The sequence below is a fragment of the Amia ocellicauda genome, chromosome 5, assembly GCF_036373705.1.
Source record: "Amia ocellicauda isolate fAmiCal2 chromosome 5, fAmiCal2.hap1, whole genome shotgun sequence".
In the NCBI taxonomy this organism is placed as follows: Eukaryota; Metazoa; Chordata; class Actinopteri; order Amiiformes; family Amiidae; genus Amia; species Amia ocellicauda.
In genome coordinates, this window is record NC_089854.1 from 2,587,107 (window position 1) to 2,612,038 (window position 24,932).

Genomic DNA, 24,932 nt, shown 5'->3' on the forward strand with positions numbered 1-24,932 from the left:
ACACACACACGGTGTTCAATCATTTTAGATGGGTCAGCCTTTTATAGAGGCCAAAGTCAAGATTGTTCTGAGTACACTTCAGTTCAACCTTGAAATGGACACAGTGCCATAGAAATGCTAAGTCTCACTGGCATGCAGTGGATTAAGTGTTTGGGGTAGATCAAGCCTTCATGCTTCACCAGTGATTCCCATTCCTACCCCAATCCTGCCACTATTGCCTGATTATTCCAGCAAAACTGTATGTTGTTCGCATGTGAAATGGGCGAATGAATACTGAACCCACTGTTTGTTTTCTTCTTTTGTCTTGGTAATTATACCCCCACCTCTACCTCAGCACAATGAAATGGTTCCCTGGAGAACTAACAAGACCGTTGGAGGGTATTTTTGGCGTATGGTTGGTGTGAAGGCAGCATGTGATGGTATAGTGTGCTGAGAGAGAGAAAGGCAGGGAGACAGAAAGATGCCGAGAGAGAGAGATAGAGAGAGAGGGGGGAGCAGTGGGTGAAAGCCCTTGCGGTGGTGTCAAGAGTGTCTGCTTGGTGTCTCAGTCTGCGTGTGTCACATGTTTGCTGGAGCTCCAATGGTTGGCGGCCTTGGTGAGCAGCAAACTCCTGTCTCTAGCCCCAACCCCACAAACTGCCCCCCCCCATGCCTCCTCTTCCTCCACTTACTGCCCCCTAGACATTCTGCAAACAATTGCACCCATTCTTCGGAGGGTAATTAAAACCACAGTGAGATAATGAGACCTGGCATGGTGGCACTAATCCGCGATGTGACCTTGCAAGTAAGCCTGGCCTGCCATCCCCTCCACACGACTAAGCTCAAAGGAAAATGGATGGCCACTGCTGCTAATTAGCCTTTAATTAAAGAACAGACCATCTTCCCCATAGGGTGATATAATTACTGTGGTCCCTCTTCATTGTGTGTGCGTGTGGAGGGGCTCTGTCATCTCTTTCATTACTTCTGTCTTCTGTCTAACACTCTCTCTCTCTCTCTCTCTCTAGCTCTCTCAGGGCCATCAGTGACACAGACAGTTGCCTCTTGCCTCTCAGTGGCTCTGGCACACCCCCGGATTCTGAGCTTTACCGAACTTCAATTTAATGATGGTTTTATCACTGCATTCAAGAATTGCCTGCTGATTTTTTTTTTTTTTTACATTTTTTTTACATGCATTGTTGTTGTCATTATTGAGACATGGTTTGTATTTTATATTCAGTCAGCTCTTCAGCAAACTTTTGTGTCCTTTGTGTTTTTGTATAGCTGTGTTCCCAGGCACTGCAGCATGTTGGTCTTATTAGTAACGAGTTGGGAGCACGAGACTAGACAGCTTTTTTTATTCAGTAAACTGGCAGTCATATTTGCTTAACACTGGGGGAGGGAGTATGAATTTTTTAACAGCAACTTCAATCTAAGTTTCCTTTAAAGCATTTGTAGAGAATCAGCTACCCATTATCAGTTTCCCTACTTTCAGCACAATGCAGATTTCTATCTTTCTTTTAAATGCCTTCTTACTGTGTGGTTCGGTCTCAATGGCCTGCTTTGTACTCTCAGATGGACAGTCATGCAGTTTGAAGATGTTGGTGTTATCAATTAAATACCACTTCCAGTCTTAATTTAGCCTGCCTATGTTTCTCTCACCCTTTTCAGGGTGTTTCACAAAGTCTACGAGTCACAGTGCTAATGATATACTTGTTTTTTGTCACTTATTTCTGAAACATTTTGGGGATCATAACATGAGGTGTTTGGAACATGCTGCTTATCCCGACAGCTGGGGCAGATCCAACAGGAAGAAACCCTTTTATGATGAATTCATGGAAACAAAAGCAAGTAGCCTGCACTCATTTGGGGCTTTCTTATGTTTTAGTTAGATAACAAATGCCATGATTGTGTATGTATCCTAATAGTTTAGAAAAGGGGAACTTCTTAAATATTCGACATATAATGAAACAAACGGCGCTGAGGTGTCACTACATGATGACTAACGTTCAGGTGCCATTCGCACAAGCCGACATGGTCTCCATACAGAAGACGAGGCGCTCAGAGTGATGCGTCTCACAGCCCCTCAGGCACTTGGCACTTGACTCTCCTCGTTGGGAGTGTAACGTCAGTCACGCAAGAGCAACGCTGCATGTGAACAATGGCCCGAGATCCCACTGTGGGAAATGTCTTGCTGTCCTCACAAGGCTATTTGCACTGCCTCCTGCTCTCTCTTTCTAGGCTGCGAGTAAATCAGGCGCGCAAGCTTGTACTCCCATCGTGAGAGATAATTGAAACAAAGACATCCATCAAGTGAGAATGGAGAGGCCTAAGAGACAACCCTCTGGGGCTAAAGAATGAAAAGAAGAAAAAAGGAGAACAGAAAAGTGAAAAGAACAGTGAACCTTAACCAAGTACATGGGGCATTACCTGGTGGGATATGGCTCATTTATAGACCGTATCCCTCAGTGATGTTACCCTGTCATTCCCTGTGAGGTACTTTCAAGATGTGTATTTTGTGCCATGAAGACCAGGCTGTGTTTTCATCCCTTCCTGAGGGGAAACTTGGTGGTTTGTCAAGGTCTCATAAAAGTCTCACTGAGAGAGATGGCGCATCTGTCAGTGTTAGGTAAAACATGCACGTGTGTGTTCCTGTCAGTCGATAGCAAACACCCGCGTGTCCTCGGCCTGTTTTGTAATCACGCATGTCGTACACTTTGTGTTACACGGGAGAGTCTGAGTCTAGATCCGTCCGTGTGGCACGCCTCTCGGTTTTAGCCTCCTAGGAACAGGGCTCTAAAGGAAGCATCCTCTTTTGACTAATAAATCCCGCAGGTTTCATTAGAAAATGCTTAGAAGTGCTTTGCATAGATTTACAGGAGAGCATCCCCTCAAGACTCTCAAAGAAGAAAATAAGTCGTTAGCGAGTGCAACAGAAAATGTTAAATACTCAATGTGTATACACTGGCTGTTATTTTGTGGCTGAAGGATGCCAACAAAAGAGTGTAGGGCCCCGAAAAGGTTAACAAAGACCAAGGAGGGATATCTGCAGAGGAGTAGCCGGTCTTGATAAACCTGCTCGCTGTGGAACAGGACTGGAGACAGCAGTCTGGCAGCATAGACTGTCTCCTCTCATCCAGGGTGTGTCTGTATTCATTAGAGCCACTTGCACAGCACTCCAGTAAATAACCTCAGCTCACTCTGCACCTGATGGAACGAGCTGCCAATAGGGCATCGATCAGGTCGCTGGCAGATCACTGTGAGAACCTGGACTCCAGTTTGAGGTCATAGAGCGGCAGATTCGGCCAGATGACCTTCCACCCCATGAGGGAGTGATTAAAGAGGAAGCTCTCGTGCCCCCCAGAGGCCCACATGGTCTGAAGTTAATTACACTCCTGTAAAATATTTACAGCAGAAAGACATAGATTAAAATTTAATGTACAGTACAAGACGGCTGAGTCATTTTTCATGCGGGTCCTGGTATATGCATACGTCTCAAATTTAAATGCGTACTGTTTTTCGGGGGCGGTTTTGTCGCTTTTTCCCCCTCTTCAAATGCATCAGATATTTGGAAATGTCTGCCCCAGAACAGGCATTGTAAAATTAAATTAAATTAAGAAATAAAAAAGCTAAGGAAATGTGTGTTGAGCAAGCGAGGAACGAAGATGAATCAAATAAAGAGTAAAGCCTCAGGTATTAAATTGTAATTACAATGGCTGGGCATTTAAAACATATGGGGGAACTGTTGAGTCAATTTCGCTCATCTTCACAACACAACACCCACGTACCAGAAATGGATCTCCTTGCATCGATTACACATTCATTCAGGCGGACTGGAGCCCAGTGTAAAACCATCATACGGTCTCTTTTCTGTGCAGCAAGGTGGTGACCCGTGCAAGCATGCACACTGAAGTGCCAGCAGTCTTTGACATGAGTGGGAGGCTTCAGCCAAGCACAATCAAAGGACATTTTATATTTATCAAAACAGATTTCATCCCGGAGAGGGGGTTACCAAAATAAAGTGTTTTACAGCACCTGGATGGTGTTTAGCCGGTTGTCCGATTTTATTGTATTTTTCACAGTGCCATGGGTTTTACTGCAAACAAACATTGTCTAGGGTTTTAATGGCGATTAATGCTAATGAGACGGGCTCCGTTGTTGTCTGTTGTTCTCAATTTGCCAAGTAATAATGTGCAAGGGGTTATTGTGCAGCGTTCACTGTGTTAGGGATTTGTTTGTTATGAGTAATTCATAATGACCGAGCAGATCACGCACTCTCCACCCCACTGTTACTAATGGTCACTCCTTCTCTTCACTTCCTGTTACTCAGTCCTTTCAGCACCCGTTTCCAAGAGAAGAACATCAGCCTCCATAGAAATATCCTGTTGCACGGCAAAATAAATCTATAGTATTATCTGGGTCCCAAAACCATGCCAATTGTAAAATCGAATTTTCTATGCATGAAAAGAAACTGGTCGGGATTATGCCTGTTCTCTAGCACTCTTTGAAACCTCTGAATATGTCTGAAAATGTTAATTAGAACCAAGACAGGGAGGCAAAAATGCACAACGAGATGCAATCAAGAATGTAATGACATGTAATGGAAAAAGCAGGGCACAATTTGCTCTGCTTTAATTAACAATCCATTTGGAGCTGTAAGTTACAACCCCCAAAATAAATACACACATTAATTAATTTGTGGGGAAAGAAAAGCGTTTGCAGACTGCCTGACATTCCAGCTAATGTAGCCAGGGGAACTGAGCATATGTAACAGCTCCAATATTTTGCTATTATTTGTTATTCATTTATCATCACTTGTAGGTTTTTTTTTAAAGGAAAAAGTGCTAATAAATGAAATCTCCTTTACTAATGAGCCTGTTGCAACTGTGTGTAATTGAACTCACAGACAATGTGTTATTCTTTCACTGGAAGAGAATATCAGCGTAAAATGGATCAGCCAGGAATTGGTAAGAAAATTTTCCCTCCCTCAGGCATTTCGTTCTCTAATAAAAGGTCACACTAGTCCCCCATAACTTTGGTACATTTGTTTCACGCACATTTATTTTTTCATACAATCCCTCTAGCTAAAAAGCATTCTTGACAAAATGGTTGTGGGGGCATATGCGATCCCCAGCAGTATCTGCAATAGTATCTGAAATCCCACCGAAAAGCCGCCTCCCTCAGTCTTGTGCAATCGAAAGGTTTGTTAGATGAGATGAAAATATTACACGCCAGCATCAGTCCGTTCACAAATGCGCTGATCTCCAAGAGCCTCCTCCTCCGTCTCAGTCCCTCTGCTCTGACTACAAGGCCACGGTTTCTATCGAAGCCTGGCCGCCCCTAATCGGCAGCCTGCAGTCTCTTTTCCCACTCCCTGAGCTCCTGGAACAAGGTCACACAGCCTACCTGACAGCTTCTCCCTTCTCGTTTCCAGATCAATCTCCCGCCTCTGCCACCCCTATGCTCGGTTCTACTACGTGTATTTGTTTTTGTTACAGAAAAAGTTAGAATTTGTAAAATGCTGCAGGCTCAGAAAACAATTTCCACGGCCCGTAATCTGCCTCAAAATTGAGGAGACGAAGGAGTGTGTCGCTGGCTTAATTACACCCACTTTTGCCAGTGATGCTGACGAAGAGAGAAGGCGTTTTGATGGCTCAAATCAGCAGTTAAATGCCATAATTGTTCCTCTGCTGCCACTGCCAGGCTTGCATGCATTTGTAATTTTGATTAGTATTTGCAGATCTCAGCCCCCTGCATACGGGGCTGGAATACTCAAGCTCCCGCGCACGGCGCTCCGGGATGGGGGCAGCGCATCAATTTTGACGAGCTGATGAGAGCTGGGGCTGCGTGACACGGGTGTTCAAATCATCTGAGTGGGTTTGCAAGGAGGAGTTAGGGAGTGATTGACTGGGGGAGAGGTTTGCGCATTGATTTCTCTGTGTGTTAGTCGTATGGGTTATGCCAATTATGCAATCAAGATTAAATTGCTGAATGAGTTTAAATCCCTCTCTCACACTCTCTCTCTCATATATATATATATATATATATATATACACCGATCAGCCATAACATTATGACCACCTGCCTAATATTGTGTAGGTCCCCCTTTTGACCTCAAAACAGCCCTGACCCGTCGAGGCATGGACTCCACTAGACCTCTGAAGGTGTGCTGTGGTATCTGGCACCAAGACGTTAGCAGCAGATCCTTTAAGTCCTGTAAGTTGCGAGGTGGGGCCTCCATGGATCGGACTTGTTTGTCCAGCACATCCCACAGATGCTCGATTGGATTGAGATCTGGGGAATTTGGAGGCCAAGTCAACACCTTGAACTCGTGATTCATCAGACCAGGCCACCTTCTTCCATTGCTCCGTGGTCCAGTTCTGATGCTCACGTGCCCATTGTAGGTGCTTTCGGCAGTGGACAGGGGTCAGCATGGGCACCCTGACTGGTCTGCAGCTACGCAGCCCCATACGCAACAAACTGCGATGCACTGTGTGTTCTGAAACCTTTCTATCAGAACCATCAATTTGAGCTACAGTAGCTCGTCTGTTGGATCAGACCACATGGGCCAGCCTTCGCTCCCCACGTGCATCAATGAGCCTTGGCCGCCCATGACCCTGTCGCCAGTTCACCGCTTTTCCTTCCTTGGTCCACTTTTGATAGGTACTGACCACTGCAGACCGGGAACACCCCACAAGAGCTGCAGTTTTGGAGATGCTCTGACCCAGTCATCTAGCCATCACAATGTGGCCCTTGTCAAAGTTGCTCAGATCCTTACGCTGCCCATTTTTCCTACTTCCAACACATCAACTTTGAGGACAAAATGTTCACTTGCTGCCTAATATATCCCACCCACTGACAGGTGCCATGATAACGAGATTATCAGTGTCATTCACTTCACCTGTCAGTGGTCATAATGTTATGGCTGATCGGTGTATATATATATATTGTAACCAACAAATAACACCTACAAATGTGCGCTGCTTTGAATAAATTCCTTCCCTTTGCTGACAGTTTAATTTCACTGAGTGCAGACGAATTAATATAAAACTTGCAGCTGTCCTCCGGTTTCAGGTGTTCAGCAGCACACTCGCTCTCACCCTAATTTCCTCCCAGAAAACACAATCTATAAAGCTGAATATTCATTTAGTGCAGTGTTACTGTTTATGGGATACTGCAGTGAGGGAAGGAGACAATTATGGGGCTTGTGTCGCACAATCCTGTAAGCTGCTATAAGTAGTACCAGTCCCAATTGAGCTCTGCACAGTACCACAGACTCGTTTCATTAAATTCCATCAAAGAAAGGACGTTTGGGTAAAAGCGTTCAAGCTGTGATTGCAGGTAAAGAGAGACATAAATAATCAGAATGTTAATAATTATTTACATATAATTCATGAGGGCATTTAATCGTTTGTTGACGCCGATGCAGTCAACCTCGTTTAACACCGCAGAGCTGCAAACTGGTCTCGGACCCTTTATTACGCAGGACAAGAGTTGTGTAAATCACTGTCTTTATAAAACCTGTATATAAACCAACATAAATGTTCAGCCTGATGAATTAAGAAAGAACTTTGCTCGATTGGGCGAATGGGAGCTCAGGCAGAATGCAGAGCAGGGCAGCCTGTGGAGGCTGAAAGGATTAAGTTGCCCCTGGCTGATTTGCAGAATAAAAATATCTGGAAACCAGAGAAAGAAAAGAGAGAAAAAAAATGTAATCAATAGTTTCCCCAGCGAGCTCATTTCATTTTTTTCCACTTATTTATATTGAAGCTAACATGGCAAATAGTGATAAAGCTTTATACAATATTTCTGTTAACTGAAACTCCATTTGTTGCGTGGCCTTTAACTCAAAACTGTGCTGTAAGTAAGTGTGCAAACGCATCACAAATCTGTTCTGAACTTTACAGCTCTTAATGCAGACCAAGCCAGGTGAACATGGGGTCTTATTATTATTAGTATTATTATTACCATTTATCTATTTATTTTTCACCCTGACATTCAGAAAAGTTTAATAATCCCATCTAAGCACCTGGATATACAAGTCCCTGTTCTCCTAGTTCTGTTCTGGAATTCTTATGCAATTCTTTACAGCCTAATTCTGAAATTATCAAACAAACTCTGCTCTTTTTTTGGTCCATTTGTTTTGCACACGATACAAAAAAAGAATGAAAGGAAGAAGGAGGAAGAAAAGGAAATGATAAACAGACCTTTCGGACTGATAAAATGCTACGGCAAGAGCAGACAGCTCAAAACAAGCCTTGCGTTATCTTAATGTATAACTGAATCAACAAAAGAGCAGGGCACTCAACGGAAAATGTTAAAATACTTTTCTTGAGTCGAATTGTGTTTGTTTATTTCCCCCCCTTCCGTTTGACATAGAGTTTAGTTAGCGAGAGCATTTTTCATAAGCAGAAAATCAGCTGAGGCCAGCATAATTAGAGCTTCTCCTCATCAATCTTGCCATATTTCACTGCCATTGCGCGAATCCAATAGTTACCGGAATACATATGAGCGTTTATCTGTCCCACAACAATGTACAGCCTTGCTTCTACAATATCTCAGCACTTTGCAGCGGGAAGCACAGACGCCTGCTCCCTCTCAGTGGCAGGTGTTGAGCACACATCCACTCCTCTTATGAGGAATCGTCTCGAGTCTCGGGGGTCATTTTTCATGCTATTTTAATTTATGCATTCGTTTAGCAATTTAAATACAATGCCCTTTTAAAGAGAGTGCTAAAAGGCCTCTTTCGATGAGTCAAATTGTGTCGTCGCTGTTACTATGAAAGGGACGTTTTTTTTGTTTCTTTTTAACACTCAGGTTGACATGCAAATTATAACTTGAGTTCCGATGATTAATGGCTTGCTTTGTATGCTGCAATAAGCATTATGCAGCACTAAGGAGGTCTTTGGGCTCTACAATAACCATCCAGAGCATTTCAGGACTGCAGAGAGGTTTATACAGGCTTGTGCATATGGGTTACAAAAAAATGGGGGTGGGAGGCTGACTTTTTTGATCTGAAAGTCACTGTTGCACCATTGTTCAAAGGTCTGTTCCAAGTGCTACTTGTGTTCTGAAAATATTTACGTAGAGCTGGTCTCCTACATGACAAGAGCAATTATGGCAGGCAAATTGGATGGAGGGGAGCAGAGCTGATGGAAGAGAGATACTTAGGTGCATCAGTTAATACACCCTGGAGCTGTCTGCCACTTACAGACAAGATTTGGTCCAACAACATGGGTTTTGAAGAGCCAGTGCATGGTATCTCATTAGCACACGGCATGTAGCCCTGCACAACTGTCCCGAGTTATCGTAATAAAGCCTTGCCAGGGAGTGTCGAACCTTGGCGCGCGTTGCAGGAGCCTGGAAAATGGCAACATTCGCTTGTGTGTCTGGTTTAATGACAGCGTGATGATCCTCTGTTACTGCGGGAGCCGAGAATGGTCGTGCAGAGAGAGCCGGCTCTGGCAGCTGGCGGTGTGATTTGCACTGTACAATATGTCCGTCGCCAGACAAACACGAGCAGTAACTTTAATGACATCACCTCGGATTTAATGCTGCTTGACATTTATGGCTCACACTTTAAGCGAGTGGCTCGCGGTTTGGCAGCGTAGAATTGAAGGTTACCACTGAGCAGGGAGAGATGGGGGGAGAGACGTTGAGCTCATATTGCTGGCTGCCTCTGTGTCAGGTCTAATCGAGTTTTGCTGAGGAATTTATCACAGCTCCCTACATGGGGGTCAAACAATTATTTAAGACTCGCAATTCTGGGGCATGGCACATCCGACGGTGAGGGGATCGGTCTGAGCGCATCAGAGCCCAAATGGATAGAGCCGAGGGACACATGGAGCTGCAGCTGGAGTCATTGTAGAAGTTAAATAGGGAAGGGCAGAGAGGTTGGGAGAGTGGCAGTCAAGCCCAGATTGGAGTTCAGGAAAGAGGGGGGGTAATGACTGATCCTAGCTCTGAGATTTCATACAGCAGACGCTACAAATTTGCCAGCGAACTGTCACAATGTACTGTGCATACACAAACCTGCATGCAGAGATACCCAAATACAATCAATCAAGCTGCTGCCTTTTTTTTAACAGGGCTTCTGTATGCACATAAATCCCACAGTGTTCAATATGGATAATGCAATAATGTCCCATGTGGGAGTGAGGTCTGTGACAGGAGACGGGTTCTCCGCAGCTGGGAGATGGAATCTGTTTGTCTGACATCATCAGGGAGAAGAGGGTTCCCCGCCTGAAGGGAAAAGACAAGAAAAGGTCTTAAGTGCCAGACGTTTGCAGGTGGAGATGGAAGAACCGCTGGTGCTTGGGAGGATAGGAAGGGAGTGAGTGAAACCTACAGGTAAGGCACAGCCAGACAGATTGCGGAAGAGGATTTTCTAAGACATCTTACACTGAAGAGAGAAAAAGGGATGGTGCTGAGGTGCCTGTTAGTTATATTTCCACACAGGTACAATTTCTGTTTCCTATTCGAGGCATCGCATGTGGCAAGAGAGACAAATCTGTGGGTCTGGAAAGAGAAAACTAAGGAGGGAGGAGAGAAGAAGAAGAGGGAGGAGAGCTGAAAACTAAATACAGGGAGTGAAGGCTGGAGGAGGAGGGCAGTTAATCAGTGTCCTTCCCGACTCTCGGAGCCTCTGAAGGAGCGAGAGGCGCTGCAGTAAAAGCCCAGCTGCTCAGCTGCAGTCATTTATCTCCCGCAGTACAAGGCTATTAGCGGGATGACAAAACTCCCCGGCCCGGCCCGGCCAGGGTGAAGTCAGTCTCCTCCCACTGTGATTGAGCCCTGCTGAGGCCAGCCCTCCTGCACACACACACACACCTAACCGCCCCGTCTCGTAGGGGCTCTTTCCTCTGACTTCAGTTACATTGTCAGTTATGTTTCCCAACTCCACTCAAGTGAAATTCCCACCCAGCATGAAAACAGGCAAGAACCAGTAGAGTATCATGCTTAAAAACATCAGCAGCAACTACAAAAATACAAGACACTTGTCAAAAGTGTAGAATTGAGAACAAGGGCAGTGATGTTCAGACTGTACAATGCACTAGTTAGAGCTCATCTGGATACTGTGGGCAGTTCTAGGCTCCTCACTTCAAGAAAGATATCGCTGCTCTAGAGGCAGTTCAGAGGAGAGCAACCAGACTTATTCCAGGTCTGAAGGGAATGTCCTACTGAGAGACTGAGGACCTGAACTTTTTCACCCTGGAACAGAGGAGACTACGTGGGGACTTGATCCAAGTCTTCAAAATCACGAAAGGCATCGACCACATCAAACCAGAGGAGCTTTTCCAGATCAGCAGGGACACACACACCCGGGGACACAAATGGAAATTGGGCTTCAAGGCATTCAAGACAGAAAATAGGAGACACTTCTTCACACAGAGAGGCGTCACAATCTGAACAAACTCCCCAGCGATGTGGCTGAAGAGACAATTTGGGAACATTCAAAAACAGACTGGATAGGATCCTTGATCACTTAGTTATTAATGAACGCCAAATGAGCACAATGGGGTGAATGGCCTCCTCTCGATTGTAAACTTTCTTAAGTTCCTGAGATATTGTCCCAGCATTGATAGTTATACCTGATTGTACCCACGGGCAAAATAAAAGCAAAATGGCAACTTCAAGAGTTGGCCTCCAAATTGATCAAGGTGACAGATGAATACAAGCAAGGAGAAGAGAAGGGATTTCTCCGCCACTATGATTCACCTGGGCTTGACCAAACACACACACACACACATTCTCCATCAGAACAGTCCAGACCAGTCTTCCATCTTAATCCCACCTGGGGACCACTGTATAATTGCAGGCGGCAAGATAATGAAATAGAAAAGCCCATGATGTCCCAGTTGCAGGTTAATCTGCTACTCCCTGGGGGGAATCGCTATGATTGCACCTGTGTCTCTGCTACACGATTTCTCCTAAATCCCCAGCAGGGAAACAAGGTGTTGCGGAATCCAACATGATACAGGGTGTGCTTTTGTTTTTTTGAATTTGTTTTTGGCTGCTTTTTGTCAAGCTTGTCCAATTTAAAGTACACGAATCCCAAGGTGGAAATACAACTTCAGAGAAACAGCATGATAGTATTGTGCAGAGATTAAAAATGGTAATCCAATAATATAGGATTTTGGCAAAAGCATAGAGGAGACCACTGTGCTTAATTTAAACAACACCATGGTTGGAATTTGCCTGAATCTAGCAGCCCCTAACATTGCCTATCCTAAAGTGTACATAATTACTGGATTTGAAAAATGCCAAAACAACCCAACCCCTTTCAAATACAGCACAAACAGCCGCCCTTGATTTCCCAGGACCTCGATATTCAAATGTATTGTAAATACATATTGGGCAGGTTTATCCTAAAGCCCCCTCCCTCTCCTCAACATAAAGCATTTTCACTCTGCACGCTGTATAGCGATGCATTATATATTCATAGCTGCTTCAAACATTTAGCCTGCCTATTACATATCTGCCGAGCAGCACTTTAATCAGAAACGATTGGATTTAATGTGAAGTTTTATTGAGGTTTACGAGGAGAGGCAGAAGAAAAAAAGAAAAAGAATAAAAAGTGTATTTGCAGAAGAAAAGAGAAGGACAGCCAGAATGTGAGACCAAACACAATGAACAATCAATCACTGTGGCGGGACAGGGAGCGTGTGCACATCTTTGTAGATGAGAGATCTCTTTTGTAAATAATACTACATAATTATAACAATAATAACATAAGGAAGGTAGTGATCGTAAAATAATTAGATCTCCCTGTTGGCAGATCAATTGATTAAAGTTCTGCCATGAACTGAACTTGATCAGTCTGTCAGAGTTTGACGAATACAAAAATCTGGCGTCTATGGAGTAAAAATCTGTGGAGAACACTCGTGTAGATGATATCTGTTTATAGTCAACTTCAACTGCAAAACAACATACCATTCATTCATGCATTCGTGTGAGTCGCAATACTGGCATACTCACACCTCCAACCTGCCAGCAACTGTTATCCGGACGCGCAGGCCCGGCCTGCAGAGGCGCCCGTTTTTTACTTTTGCCCCGTGTTTCATATCCTTTTCCCCCCATGGCTTCCATTTTTTACCACGAATTTGGCAACCCTGCTTGCAGACTGAACAGCGCTCGCCGTGTGACGCAGTTATGCGCGGGTCTGCGCAGCTCCACCAATGGAATCGCAGAGCTTCTGCAAATCTGCGCAAAACTGCGGAAATCAGAACGCGACCTGTGAACTGTCTCAACTACGTCACAGGGGTCACAGGCATTGTCTGCCGAGCGAAGAAAAGTCGATATATATCCTATCTGTCATCCACCTGCTTCGCATGCCTGTCAGCAGAATATATTAATAATAATAATTTAAAAAAATGTCGATATCTATGTAGAGTCAAGCTCTTTAACAGCCCGAATTTAAACCAAATCAAGATTAATTATTTTTCAATCTCGAGCTGTGGGAATGCCATTATATTGTAGTGAATAGTGCCAAACTCTAAACCTTTCCATTTTCATCCCCCAGATATATATAAAAAATACATCTGGTTATTATTCCAACAGCTGTCTTTTAATTATTTCCTTTTATTATTATTATTATTATTATTATTATTATTCAGATGCATGCCAGGAGAAAATTGGCCTGAAAAGTTCAGGTAAGTTTGTTTCCATTTTATGTTATAAGCCATAAGCAAACTTAACAAAGAATATCATGTCCATGTGGCTGATAGTGTAGATAATGTACATAGACTAGGGTATTAACATGGGATTGTTTTGTTAACTTCTCTAATTAAGATAAACTTTATTTTTGCAGCTCTACACATTAAATGTAAAAAAAAAAACCTGTATAATGTATAATAATAGCACAAGCCTGGGTGATTTATGAAAAGGTTGTGTGTGTGTGTGTGTGTGTGTGTGTGTGTGCGTGTGTGTGGTGATGATGATGGGGGGTTTGTAATAAAGACTGAGACAGTCTGAACAGCTCATTAAAGCTTGGCTGGTTTTGTGTCGCTGATTGATCCTCCAATATCGCTCCCCATCTCGAGGAATCCTAATCTATTTGCAGTGACAACACAGCTAGGCAGCAGACTCCTCACAAACCTTTGTGTCTCTCTGTGTTTGTAAAGGGGGGATCTTTCTTCTTCACCTGCTTGCTTCAGACTATACTTTTTAGATGAAAAGGGATCATGGTGCAAGCTTTTCACTCGACACAGATCGCAAATAAATAATTTCTCCAAGGCCACTTCAGTTCAGTGTACTCTCATTTGATTTGTCAGCACAATTCAATAACATACTAAGGGGAAGCAAATGTCATAGGAAGGATTGATTCCACTTCTTTCTTTCTTTGCTCAGAAGAGGCAGCAAAACAGCTGGATGCTTACAATGATGATATTTCTTTGCAGCGGATTGAAGACGGGACGAAAAACCAGCCTTTGTTGAATCGGAAGAGGACGCATGCAGAGAAACCTGAGTCACATTCTCTCTTTCCGTGCACCCTGACCCACCGTGGGACTACGCAAGAATTACAGACAGGGATTTTGCAGTTGTGCTGCAGCTGTTTCCCCATTCAGAAAGTCACACACAGCCAGGCCCCACATCTCTTGCTGCCTGACCTCCCTCTCTCGTCTTCCAGACACGCAATCTCTCTATCTGCCTGGGCTGTCTTTTTTTCTTTTCTTTTTTTTTTCTCTTCCTGAGACGAGCGAAACTCCTTATCTGTCTGTATCGGCCTCTCCATCAATCCATACAGTATCCCCCAGTCTCCTTGTCTTTCTGTTTGTCTCTCTAATCACGGTCTTTATCCGTCATTGTTAGTAGTCTGCTGCTGATGGAGCTCCTTGGTTGTCTATTGTCTATTCTGGTTGGCAATCATCCCCCTGTTCTGGACAGTGGTAACTACATGAGGGGGGAAAAACAAAATCCATACCAGCCTTAATAGATATCTATAGAACACATACTGCAACGACTGAGGGATCAATGCCGATTGTATTTTTGTAGTCCGTTTGTCAATCGCGGGGACAATGCAATCGCACTGCCGCGCTGCCTACCTTTGTACTGTAATTTGTGTCATCGATCACTGATTATCTGTGAGGCTCATAGCTGAATGTGGACGGGTGATGCAGGAACTCCCAGGGCTTTTAAAGACTGGTGGCAAATCGTAGATTGTAATTACAGAAGTGTAATTACAGAAACAAGATTATAACCGAATCATAATATGGGAAAATTATATCAGTGTAACTGAAAAAATCACACATTTCTTTCCTTTCTGAGGGCACATGACACGAGGTAATGAGCAGCTGGCAAAGCACAGCGCTCAGATGTTGATCCATCCAAGTTTTGAGCACTACAGACTGCCCAGGGTATTTTTAAATGCTATTCCTCTCCCGTGCACTTGCAGCTGAAGAACATGCTTTATCGGGAAACCATGGAGTTCTGGTTGTTGTACATTAAAAGATGATTATAGCTGTGGATTTCTTTTTAATGTCAGCCATGACTGGTCATTTTATTCACAAATCCCAGATCTTTTAAAGTGTACATTTAGGGACATCAGTTTTTTTTCTTTCTCGCCCCCCAGTGTTTTCTTTACTGCATTCTTCAGTGTCAGTAAAGCCATAAAGGAGTCCCTGAGCAGCTCACAGTTCAACCTACCATCGAAGGTCAGCTTTTATTGCACAACATGAACATTAATGTGTGGAGAAGTACTGATGTACAGTGTTTTCTAGCAGGGATTCATTGCCAAATCGGACTCAGTCTGACTCATCTAAAACACGGCACTAAAACTGGAATAGTGGATTAAAAAGAGATTAAAAATCAGCAAAAAACAATGTGTGCTATCAAGTGTCCTTCATTTTAGGCCTGCTTTGAGTTACTTTGCTTTTTGTGACGTTAAAGCATTTATGACAGGTCAATTAAACACCTAATTGTTTTTCTTTTCTGGTAATCCTGGGGTTTTAAAAGCAGTGAGATATTTATGAGCAGTCCATTGCCCAATGTTGATAATAGTGACATTAAGTGCAAAAACGAACCAAGAAAATGGAATTAAATCTGAAGTACTGAAATGACTGTTTTGAAATGGCTTAATTGAAACTTAATTAGATGTGGCGCTTTGTCAAAAAAAAGTGCAGCTTCAAAATCTGGAAGAAAATCATTTGCGATTACGCTATCCTTTCTAATGTTCTCGTTCATCCTTTCAATGGGACTTTCAAATGTTCCTAATTTTCCCTAAATATATTAAGACTTCCTCAGTTGAGTTTCTATGTGGTTGTAACTGAAAAACAAAGCCAAAACAAAAACAAAAAATAACAGGTAAAATATGGAAGCATAGGGAGGGGGTAAACCAGAGAGAGAGAGAGAGAGAGAAAGAAAGAGAGGAAATCCAATTTTCTTCTGATCCAGACGACTGTGCCGATATTGTTCAGAAAATCTAATAATTGCCTGAACGAAAGTCAGCTTGACATTTATGGAGCAGCAGAGGTTTATGCCTCCAAACAAAACTAATTTCAGATCCCACATGCATTAAATGCTAGTGGGGCAGAAAGCCATTAATGCTCACGTGAAGCAAGAGAGCCCCATTGTGATGCCTCCCACAAATGTGTGAAGGCCTTTTAGGATTAAATAGCTTCGTGGCCCAGATAAGCAAGACCCTGGAAAGAGAAATGCAGGAGTTAATGTACTTCCCCCCAAAAAGGCCTGCTGGTTATCTGTTGGAAGCAAGGCTAAATGCGTCATTTTCTAAGATCTGCGTACACATGAGCCATTTGAAAGGCTACAAGATGGTGGGGCTAAATCACTTGAGTTTGTGAGTTCCTCTGATTTATTTTCTCCTAAGAGAACTAGATGCAAAGAGCAGGGGATAGTTCTTGGATTGATCATTTAAGCGGCCATCGTGAAAGTTGCCTTGAATGATTATTGTACGGTGAATTATATGAATTATTTGGCATAAAAGGCTAATAGTAAAACCACAATATTAATATTGTACATCATCATGTACAAGATTCATGATTGAAAGGGTCAATGTATTTATTGTTTGTCCGACCATCCATCCATTAATTAATTAATGTGTCCATTCATCTGTCTATCCATCCATCCATCCCTTGTTCATTCCTGTCTGATATCATTGGCTTAGTAAGAGGATTACCATGCAGCTTTAAGCCAACGTACGGCCAACAGCCGTAGGTAACAGAAATTGTGCAAAAACAAAGTCTAATCCATTACATCTATGCTTTAGTGTTTTCTTTATTGGTGTGTAAAACTGTCGAGCTTTTGTTTATGTTTGAGAAGACTTTTAAAATTATGAATGGGCCGGTGGCAATCGGAAGTTGCTTGAATGTAGATGAGTTTACCAAAAGATTTTCCTGCACTATGGGATGTGAATGCTTCAGGACTTACTCAGAGATCAATGCTACCAAGAAGCTGGGAACCTCATTTAGGCCCCACTATGATTTTGTTGGAGAAAGCATTCGGCCGAGAACCAGATTTGCTCCAGAGATAGATGGTTTTGCACGCCGCCCTGGTGGTCGCAAAGTGTTTTAGCTTCACTAACTAAACACAAATGTTTTAGACATGGAAGTGTGGTGAGGGAAACTGAATCTGGGAAACGTAGCGGTCAGTTTTTTACCCCAGTTGAAAAAAAACAATATAAGATGAATAACAAAGGACCCTGGAGGAATTTAGCATTCCTTGGGGCGATGAAATAATCAACATTGATCATTCCAAGACCAGGGGACTGTGTCATCTCGCTCAGACTGCTTTACAGGACTTCGGGGCATCATGAATATGGATAAGGGCACCCTTTGGGCTCTTTAAAGTGTCTGTGTGTCCTGATTAGGCTGCATTCATTCTTTAAATCCTCAGCTGCGGTGAAAGGAACCGAGTGCGGTAAACAAAGCTTTTGACAGAAATAGGCTCCTTCAGCGCACACATCGAGAGTGTTGGAATTATGGATTGCATCACAAGATCCACTTCATGCAGGAACACTTATTCACATTATTTTTTTCGCACAAGGCTCTCTCTGCCATCTGCAATGAGAGCTGTGCTTTTCTAAAAGGCCTCCAGAGCACAGGGAAACCTTATGTCCCATTAGCACACTGAATCTCTGACAAGTGCGGCACTAGACTGATGCCGGAGAGGGAAGGGCCACACAATCCAAATCACACGTTGTTAATAAATATATTTATTTATTTACTGGGCAGGTTGAGTGCACTTGTCCGCACAGGGAGTGTGTGATTATAAAAAATTACGAAAGTCCATAAGACCAATAAAAAAAAAACCTCTTTACTTCAATTCAAATGCTCTACTGATATAAATGCACACAGCATCCATACATACATGCAGGTGAATGACTGCATATAGAGAGCAATGCATCGTTTGTTTGTTTATTAATTTATTTATTTTTTAAACAAATGCCCTGTATAGGTAATTTCGCAGGCCGACACAAAATCTTGCTTGAGGTTACGGGGAAACAAAACAGAACAACAATCAAACGGTCTTGGATTGAGTGGCAGGTAGGATCCTACAAGGCATTACTTCAGATAATGTGATTAAAGTGCCCTACCGAAGGACATTCCTGTCGGTCTGATATTAAAAGGAAATGGTCTCCACGGAAAGATATCATGTTCGATCCATACAGGTTCCACTTTGATGCAGAGCGTAGGTGTCAGTCTGAATACCGAGAGAGAAGACAGACCTCAATCTAGGGAGATGGGCAGTCCTTGTGGAAATGCCGCTGCTGCAGAGTCACGTGATCCCAGGCAGAACAGGGACGCCTGTTTTCAGTCGCTCTCTGTGCACTTTGCATAATTGAATTTGGGTAATTTCGCAGGGCTCTTTAAATAGGGAAGCACGCTGATCAAATTTCTTATTACGACTTGCACATTTACTTTGTGGTGATTGCATTTTCCTGTTAATTTCATTGAGCTGTGTGGCAAATGAGCTCAGTCACTTCCCCGGTGCGGCGCGTTGAGAGTGGTTTGTGTGGGATTCAGCGGGGGACCCTCTCGTGCCCCTGTGGGTTTCATCCTGTACAGCCGGTGGCATCGATTAATCATAGATAAAAGCCCAGAGTGTTTAACGGATCTGCTGTATATAGATGTGAGATGTAGGCATATACAAATTTTTACTTTTTGGGAGACTCTAAAGAAAATGGGAGAAGCTGACAAATGTTAAATGTGTATCTGTAGAACTCTGTATTGAATTAAGTGGCTGTGGGAAATCTTATTTAAAGAAATCTGCTGCTGTAACTTTTTCTTTAGAAATAAGCATATTGAAGAATATAATTTAATTTCATGTTTTAGTGGTTCAGTGAATCAGATAAGAATACGCCACTTGCCGCGCACTCCAGCACATTAAATTAAATGAAAATAAAAGGTGTGAAACCTAAATCTGGGACGTCAGCAGAGGCCCTCGTTCAAATCATCAAATTAACCGTCTGCAGTGCCGCAGTCTTCGGGAGCCGTGTAACAGGGGGACTCAATTCACCGGTTGCTTCATTTTGGCTTCAGATCCCTTTGACGTTTGGCGAAGAAAGAAGCTTCATTTTAATTCAAAGGGCTGTCGACGAGCTTCAGTCACACTCGCTGCGTTTTAAGAGTCTTGCCTTGTTTAAAGAAATAAATACATAAAAAACGTCAGTATCGCATTAGGATCCGCAGACGTCTTTCCGGTCCTAATTGGAAACGGCAATCTGGACCATCTCGGCTCAGTGGTTAAGTCTCTACGGCTAAATATTTAATAAAGGAGGTATGATTAAAATAAGCTTTGTTGAGTGGGATTTCGACATGACGTGTGTGTGCAATAAAACACCCAGATATCATTACTTCATGCACACTCGGCTGACGAGCGGCACAGGGTTTTGGAGCGCCAGTTCCAGTTTGAGGGTAGGTCTGTCCCTAACCTTGAGGAGACTTTGGGACGCCCCCCGATTCCCTCCAAAGGCAGCCAGCCATTTCGAGGAAAGGGAGACAGTGTTTTTGACGCTAATTAAAAGCATCACCCCCTTTAGGGAAACAATTAACTTCTCACCAGCCTCAGCTGGATGCATGCTGCCAGGCTGTAATTGCTGTTAATCAAGAAAGCAACCGCGCAGCTCAGCCCACCACCTGCCAGCCTGCCAGCCTTGGCCCCTGCTGCCCTGGCAGAAGAAGGCATCAGGTTAGGGTTGCGGAAGATGACTCTTGCCTGGAGCTGACTACGCCTCAGACACAAGCAGAGTGCATGGCTCAACATTAATCTAAGTACTAATCTTTATAAATAATGTAGGCCACTTTTATGTGCTCTATCTGTGCCTCACTAATTTCAAGAAGAATTCTAGCTACATCCATCAGTACCATTCATGCCCAGCTCCTCCGCGATAGCTTTTCTGTCTATATGTATTTGTTGCTATTTGTTGTATACTTCTTTGTGGTTAGACACGCCAATAAGCTTTACCAGAGGACACACAGAAAGTGCACCAATCCAGGTGTCTTCCTGTTGTTTTTCATTGGTCACATTTGTGACGCACGTAAAATTGGATCAAATCAAACTCGTTTCGGTTCCCAAATTGAAGCATTGCCGTCGTTTGACAATGGCGGACAAGCTGAGATATGGGATGCACACACTTGTTTATTCTCTTTTCATGCACTTAAAAATCTGACGCATTGGATTCATTGCATTGTGGCTATCAGTCAGAAGGCAACCCCTCTGTGTGTAGCTGTGCCCGGTACAGACTGGTGAAATAATTAAACAATTAAGGCTTATTGTATTAACCTCCTTTATTAGAACGGCTTTTATTTGTCAGTATGCTGATAAGATTGGCTTATGCAGCACTTTGCAGACGCACTGCTTTTTATACAGCTAAATAACCTCCAGATACACAAGCACATTTTTTTCCTCCTGCTTTTATTACGTAAAATTAAAAAATTCCTCAAGCCGTCTACCATCACAAATCCAACGAGTCCCGCAGACGCACTGACCGTGTTTTACTCCGCAGTTCGTTTTATATTCGTTTTTATTTTTATTTATGTTTTAATCCAATCAGATAAAACTCATTTCAAACTGAAAAGGGGAGCGAAAGCTAGGCGAGTCTGGCCCTCCAATTTACTGATATCAATGTGACTTTTAGGATTTAAATACCATTGGCTCATATGCATAATTGCATTATTTCTCTCTCTCTTAGCACACTGACAGCTATGTGGAAATAATCAAGTGCATGTTTTCTTTCTGCTGCCGGAATGGGAGGAAATGTAAGGGTTACGCTCGAGCGATGCAAGAAATTGGCAAGACTTTGAACTTTGAGAAAATAAGGAAAAAGGAAGTCGGGAAAAATCAATAGCAGGGGGATTACATAAGTCCTGCTCCTGTCGTAGAGCGCACCCATCCTTCCTGCCGTATTAACCTTGAGGCGTGCACCTCCAGATCTCTGATTCGACTGCTCGGGCAGATTGAAGTTTTATTCCTTTGTGTCTGTTTATAAGAAATGTATCAAGTTCTTAACTAGTTCAGTCTTCTGTGTGTGCTATCAAGGACACCTAACGCATCCTGTGTGTGATCCTCCAGGGTGATTGAAAGCAAAAGCTGCTGTTTACTGAAGGACTTTGCAGGTAAATTTGACAACAAGAGACTAATCGTAGCAGAGAGTAGCATGTCCGCAGCACCGCCAAAAAGGGCCTGTGTGGGTGTGCACCTCAGGCACACTTCAGCAGAACACGTTGTTGTTGTTGCACCACTGTGACTGAAGTGGGGCTGTCATTCTGTGGTCCGTGATGAGCGTTTAGTTCAGTTCATGTCTCAATGGCATCTGACAGAACTTTTATTCCATATTCTTCGATGCTATGGAGCAATGTCAGTGTTTTTGGGAGGTGTGTTTCTTGTTTTGGTTTTGTTAACAAGGCAGCACAAGATAACAACCAGGCAATATGCCTTCTTCTCCTGGTTTCACAATTTTCTGAAGGTACAGTGAATACAGCTGCAGTTCTCTAAGTCTGTGATAACACCTGCTATTTTATCTTTAATTCATTATTTATTTTGCTTATTTTTATCTTGATTTGTACTGGTGTGTAAGAGGCACGGTAAACGATGCAGAGGGTTTTTAACGCACCCAAGACCAGACGCCTGACTGCCGGCCTTTCCGAAAATGAGTAATCAGTTGATTAAGTCTCTTAACCCAATTTGACTGGAAACCAACCAACAATTATACCGCAGGAGCTGCCAGTGAGATCCGGTTAAGAGTGGATTAGCGCGTTGAAATCTAATGTTTCCAAAACTGCACTGGGCAGCTCCCTCTACTAATTGAGGGATTCTCTCCTCACTGACGGAGGGTGGTGGTGCGCACAGAGCAAACCCAGTGAAGAGCACTGTGCCAGTATTATGAGTTTTAAAAAATATCAAATCAAATTAAATTGCATTCCTCCACATCGCCATCTTTCAAACCAATCGCATGCAAACCTGAAGAATATTAAAGGTCAAACATTCTCATTATCCCTTTTTTATTTATTCATTTACTTATTGACTGCTCCCCGCTACTCATGCAACATTAATATCATCCTCGTAGCTGTGCCTTCGCCAGACGAGCATTCTCATTATAATTTTTTTGTTTTGTTTTGCTGCCTGGAAAAAATATGCTGCCTCTGTATCATAATGTAATGTCCCATAATCCTCAACGTTCACTTCAGATTACCGTACGTACTTGATGCATCTGTCGCTGACGGAAACACCGTCCGCTTAACAACTGGAAAAGATCGCTGCTCCTCAGCTTTAAAATTTTGCACGAGTATTGAAATTGTAATAATTGTTTATGCATTTCAGATGAGTTTCCACCTACGAGCCAGACTAGTGGATGTGTTTGCTCCTTTTCTGGTAGCCTAATTATCCAGAGCTCTGAAAACAGACTCGAGCGAGCGTGCAGCAGGTGTAAATCGAAACAAAGAGCATTAAAGTACCTCCCTTTGGGGTTGAAGGAGGTTCTTGAAGCATCGACGGGGATACAATCATTTCATATTGGATCAATTCACCTCGTTAATGACAGAGGGATGTTAGAGAAATATTAGAACAAGTCTGCATCCGAGTGAGTGGGAAGTGGGGTAGAAAATTGGCCATTGCATTGTTCAACATGTTAGGATGCCTCCCACCAAATTAGTGCCCCACCTGGGGGGGGTACCATTGTGTTCACATCCCCTCACATCCCCGCCAGGGTTGCGCCGCGGCTCCCGTGGCCTTGGCGGTTTGGTGCCAATATAAATTAGACTGATAGCAATTGGCTTCTGCCATTTAAAATCGTAAGTTGAATGGATTGATGGCCTCGGTTAATTTCCTGCATGGAAAATAATTAAGAAGAATAAATGACTTATGTGTTGAAAACACGGTGGCTGAAGCCTGGGCCCAGAACTTTAATGAACTCAACGTTAATTAAAGAACGAATGAGATAAGTCTGCTGAGGGTTTTATTCTACCAAATGTGCAATTGTGTCTCATTTTCTATGTTTGATTGACACAAGGTGTGGTCTGTTGGTTAGCGGTGTCATTCGGTAGGGGCAGAATGGGGTTTGGGGTGCAATTCCTCAGTGCTGAATAAAATGGAGAGCAGGGGCATTCAATTTACCCTGTCGCATCTGAAGGGTAGAGTGATTCCTTGCGAAGGACATGTCGTTTTTGTCGGGCATGTTTAAAGGAAGTCCTTCTCCAAAGCCACAGCATGGGCTCTGTCAGCGGAGCAGCAGGCACCTGGCTCTCCCTGTCGATCTTGAGATTATTTTGGGATGCAGTTCACTCTTATTTCGCGGCAGGCCCTCTTCGACTCATGCAGCTACAATGAAACATGAAAGACTATTTTTCCTTCCTGCCTGCCTTTCTTTTCTAATTTCCTCTTAAGAGAAAATGCAGATTGTACCCTTTAGTAATTGTATGTGATAAGCAAAAGCCTCTATTCCTGGCAAAGACGTATATAATTGGAAAATGCCATCTTGATTCAAAAGACTGTATTTCCCTCTCTCTCTCTCTCCCTCTCTCTCTCCCTCCCTCCAAAGTTCTACTCATTCTAAAATGTCAGCCGAGCCTCTTTAGCGAGAAAATATGAATACGGCTTTTGCATTAACTTTATAGATAGAATTCCCAATGAGCTGTAAAAGGAAGGTCACCGAGGGCGGGTTCTTAACTCAGGAACAATATCAATATTGCTTGTTGTATAGAAACCCATCTTTCCAGAGCTCCAGTCTGTGTCGCCGCAGGCTAAAGGATAACTGCATTCGAAAAGGACATTACAGTTGAAATGCTTAATGGACACATTGCTTTTTCATTAATTTAGGCAATGTTACATTGAAAAAAGGGAATATTTATTATAGGTATTTTATAATACATATTTATTAATCCTAAAATGCAAAATAGATATAGGACGGGTTAGTTGTGAATAAATATAACAGGTTTATTGTTTTAAGCACTGTATCAAACACACCTTAACTTAATTAAATGACATTGCTCTTAATTCAAGGGCACTGTATTCCTGCATCTTGACTGTAGTTGCTGTATCTTGCACTGTATTTCACTGCACTGTTGCAAATGTCCCCATCCTTTTTTGTTCAACCATTCCACTATACATTTTATAGGATTGATTATTTATTCTTCTGACTTATGTGGCACAGATGCATAGACTAAGCCAGTACCCATACACTGTATTAAAGCCTAGACATTACAGTCCCATGTCAATTTGACTGTAACAAGTTTCAAAACGCAACCTTTCCAAGTACATTCCCCTGCCAAAACATCATGCTTTAGGAGCTCGATTTGAAGAAGACGCCCATCACAAACCCATCGCCAGAACCTCCTCTCGGGTGATCCCGTTTGACGGAGGGCCGAGATAACCCGACGGGACAAGACGGCGCCGTGACTGAGTGCTGCTTGGCGAGTCGTGGGTGATGTGCCTCACCACGACGGCTTGTATTGTTTCCGCTTTGCAGACTGACAGATCGCTCTCCGTCTCTCTGTCTGCCCGCC

The 24,932-nt window shown here is 43.2% G+C and overlaps 1 protein-coding gene across 2 annotated transcripts in view; it reads right to left on the reverse strand.

The window, feature by feature from the left end:
- lrrn2 (leucine rich repeat neuronal 2) overlaps positions 1–24,932 on the reverse strand; it is a 49,336-nt gene that overhangs the window by 19,845 nt on the left and 4,559 nt on the right. Inside the window, exon 1 of one of the 2 annotated variants that reach the window (XM_066703214.1) lies at positions 12,910–13,049. The exons of the other annotated variant lie outside the window; for it this stretch is intronic. The gene's annotated coding sequence lies outside the window, so the exon portion shown is untranslated. Of the gene's footprint in view, positions 1–12,909; positions 13,050–24,932 lie in introns of those variants that run through there. 2 annotated transcript variants of the gene reach the window in all.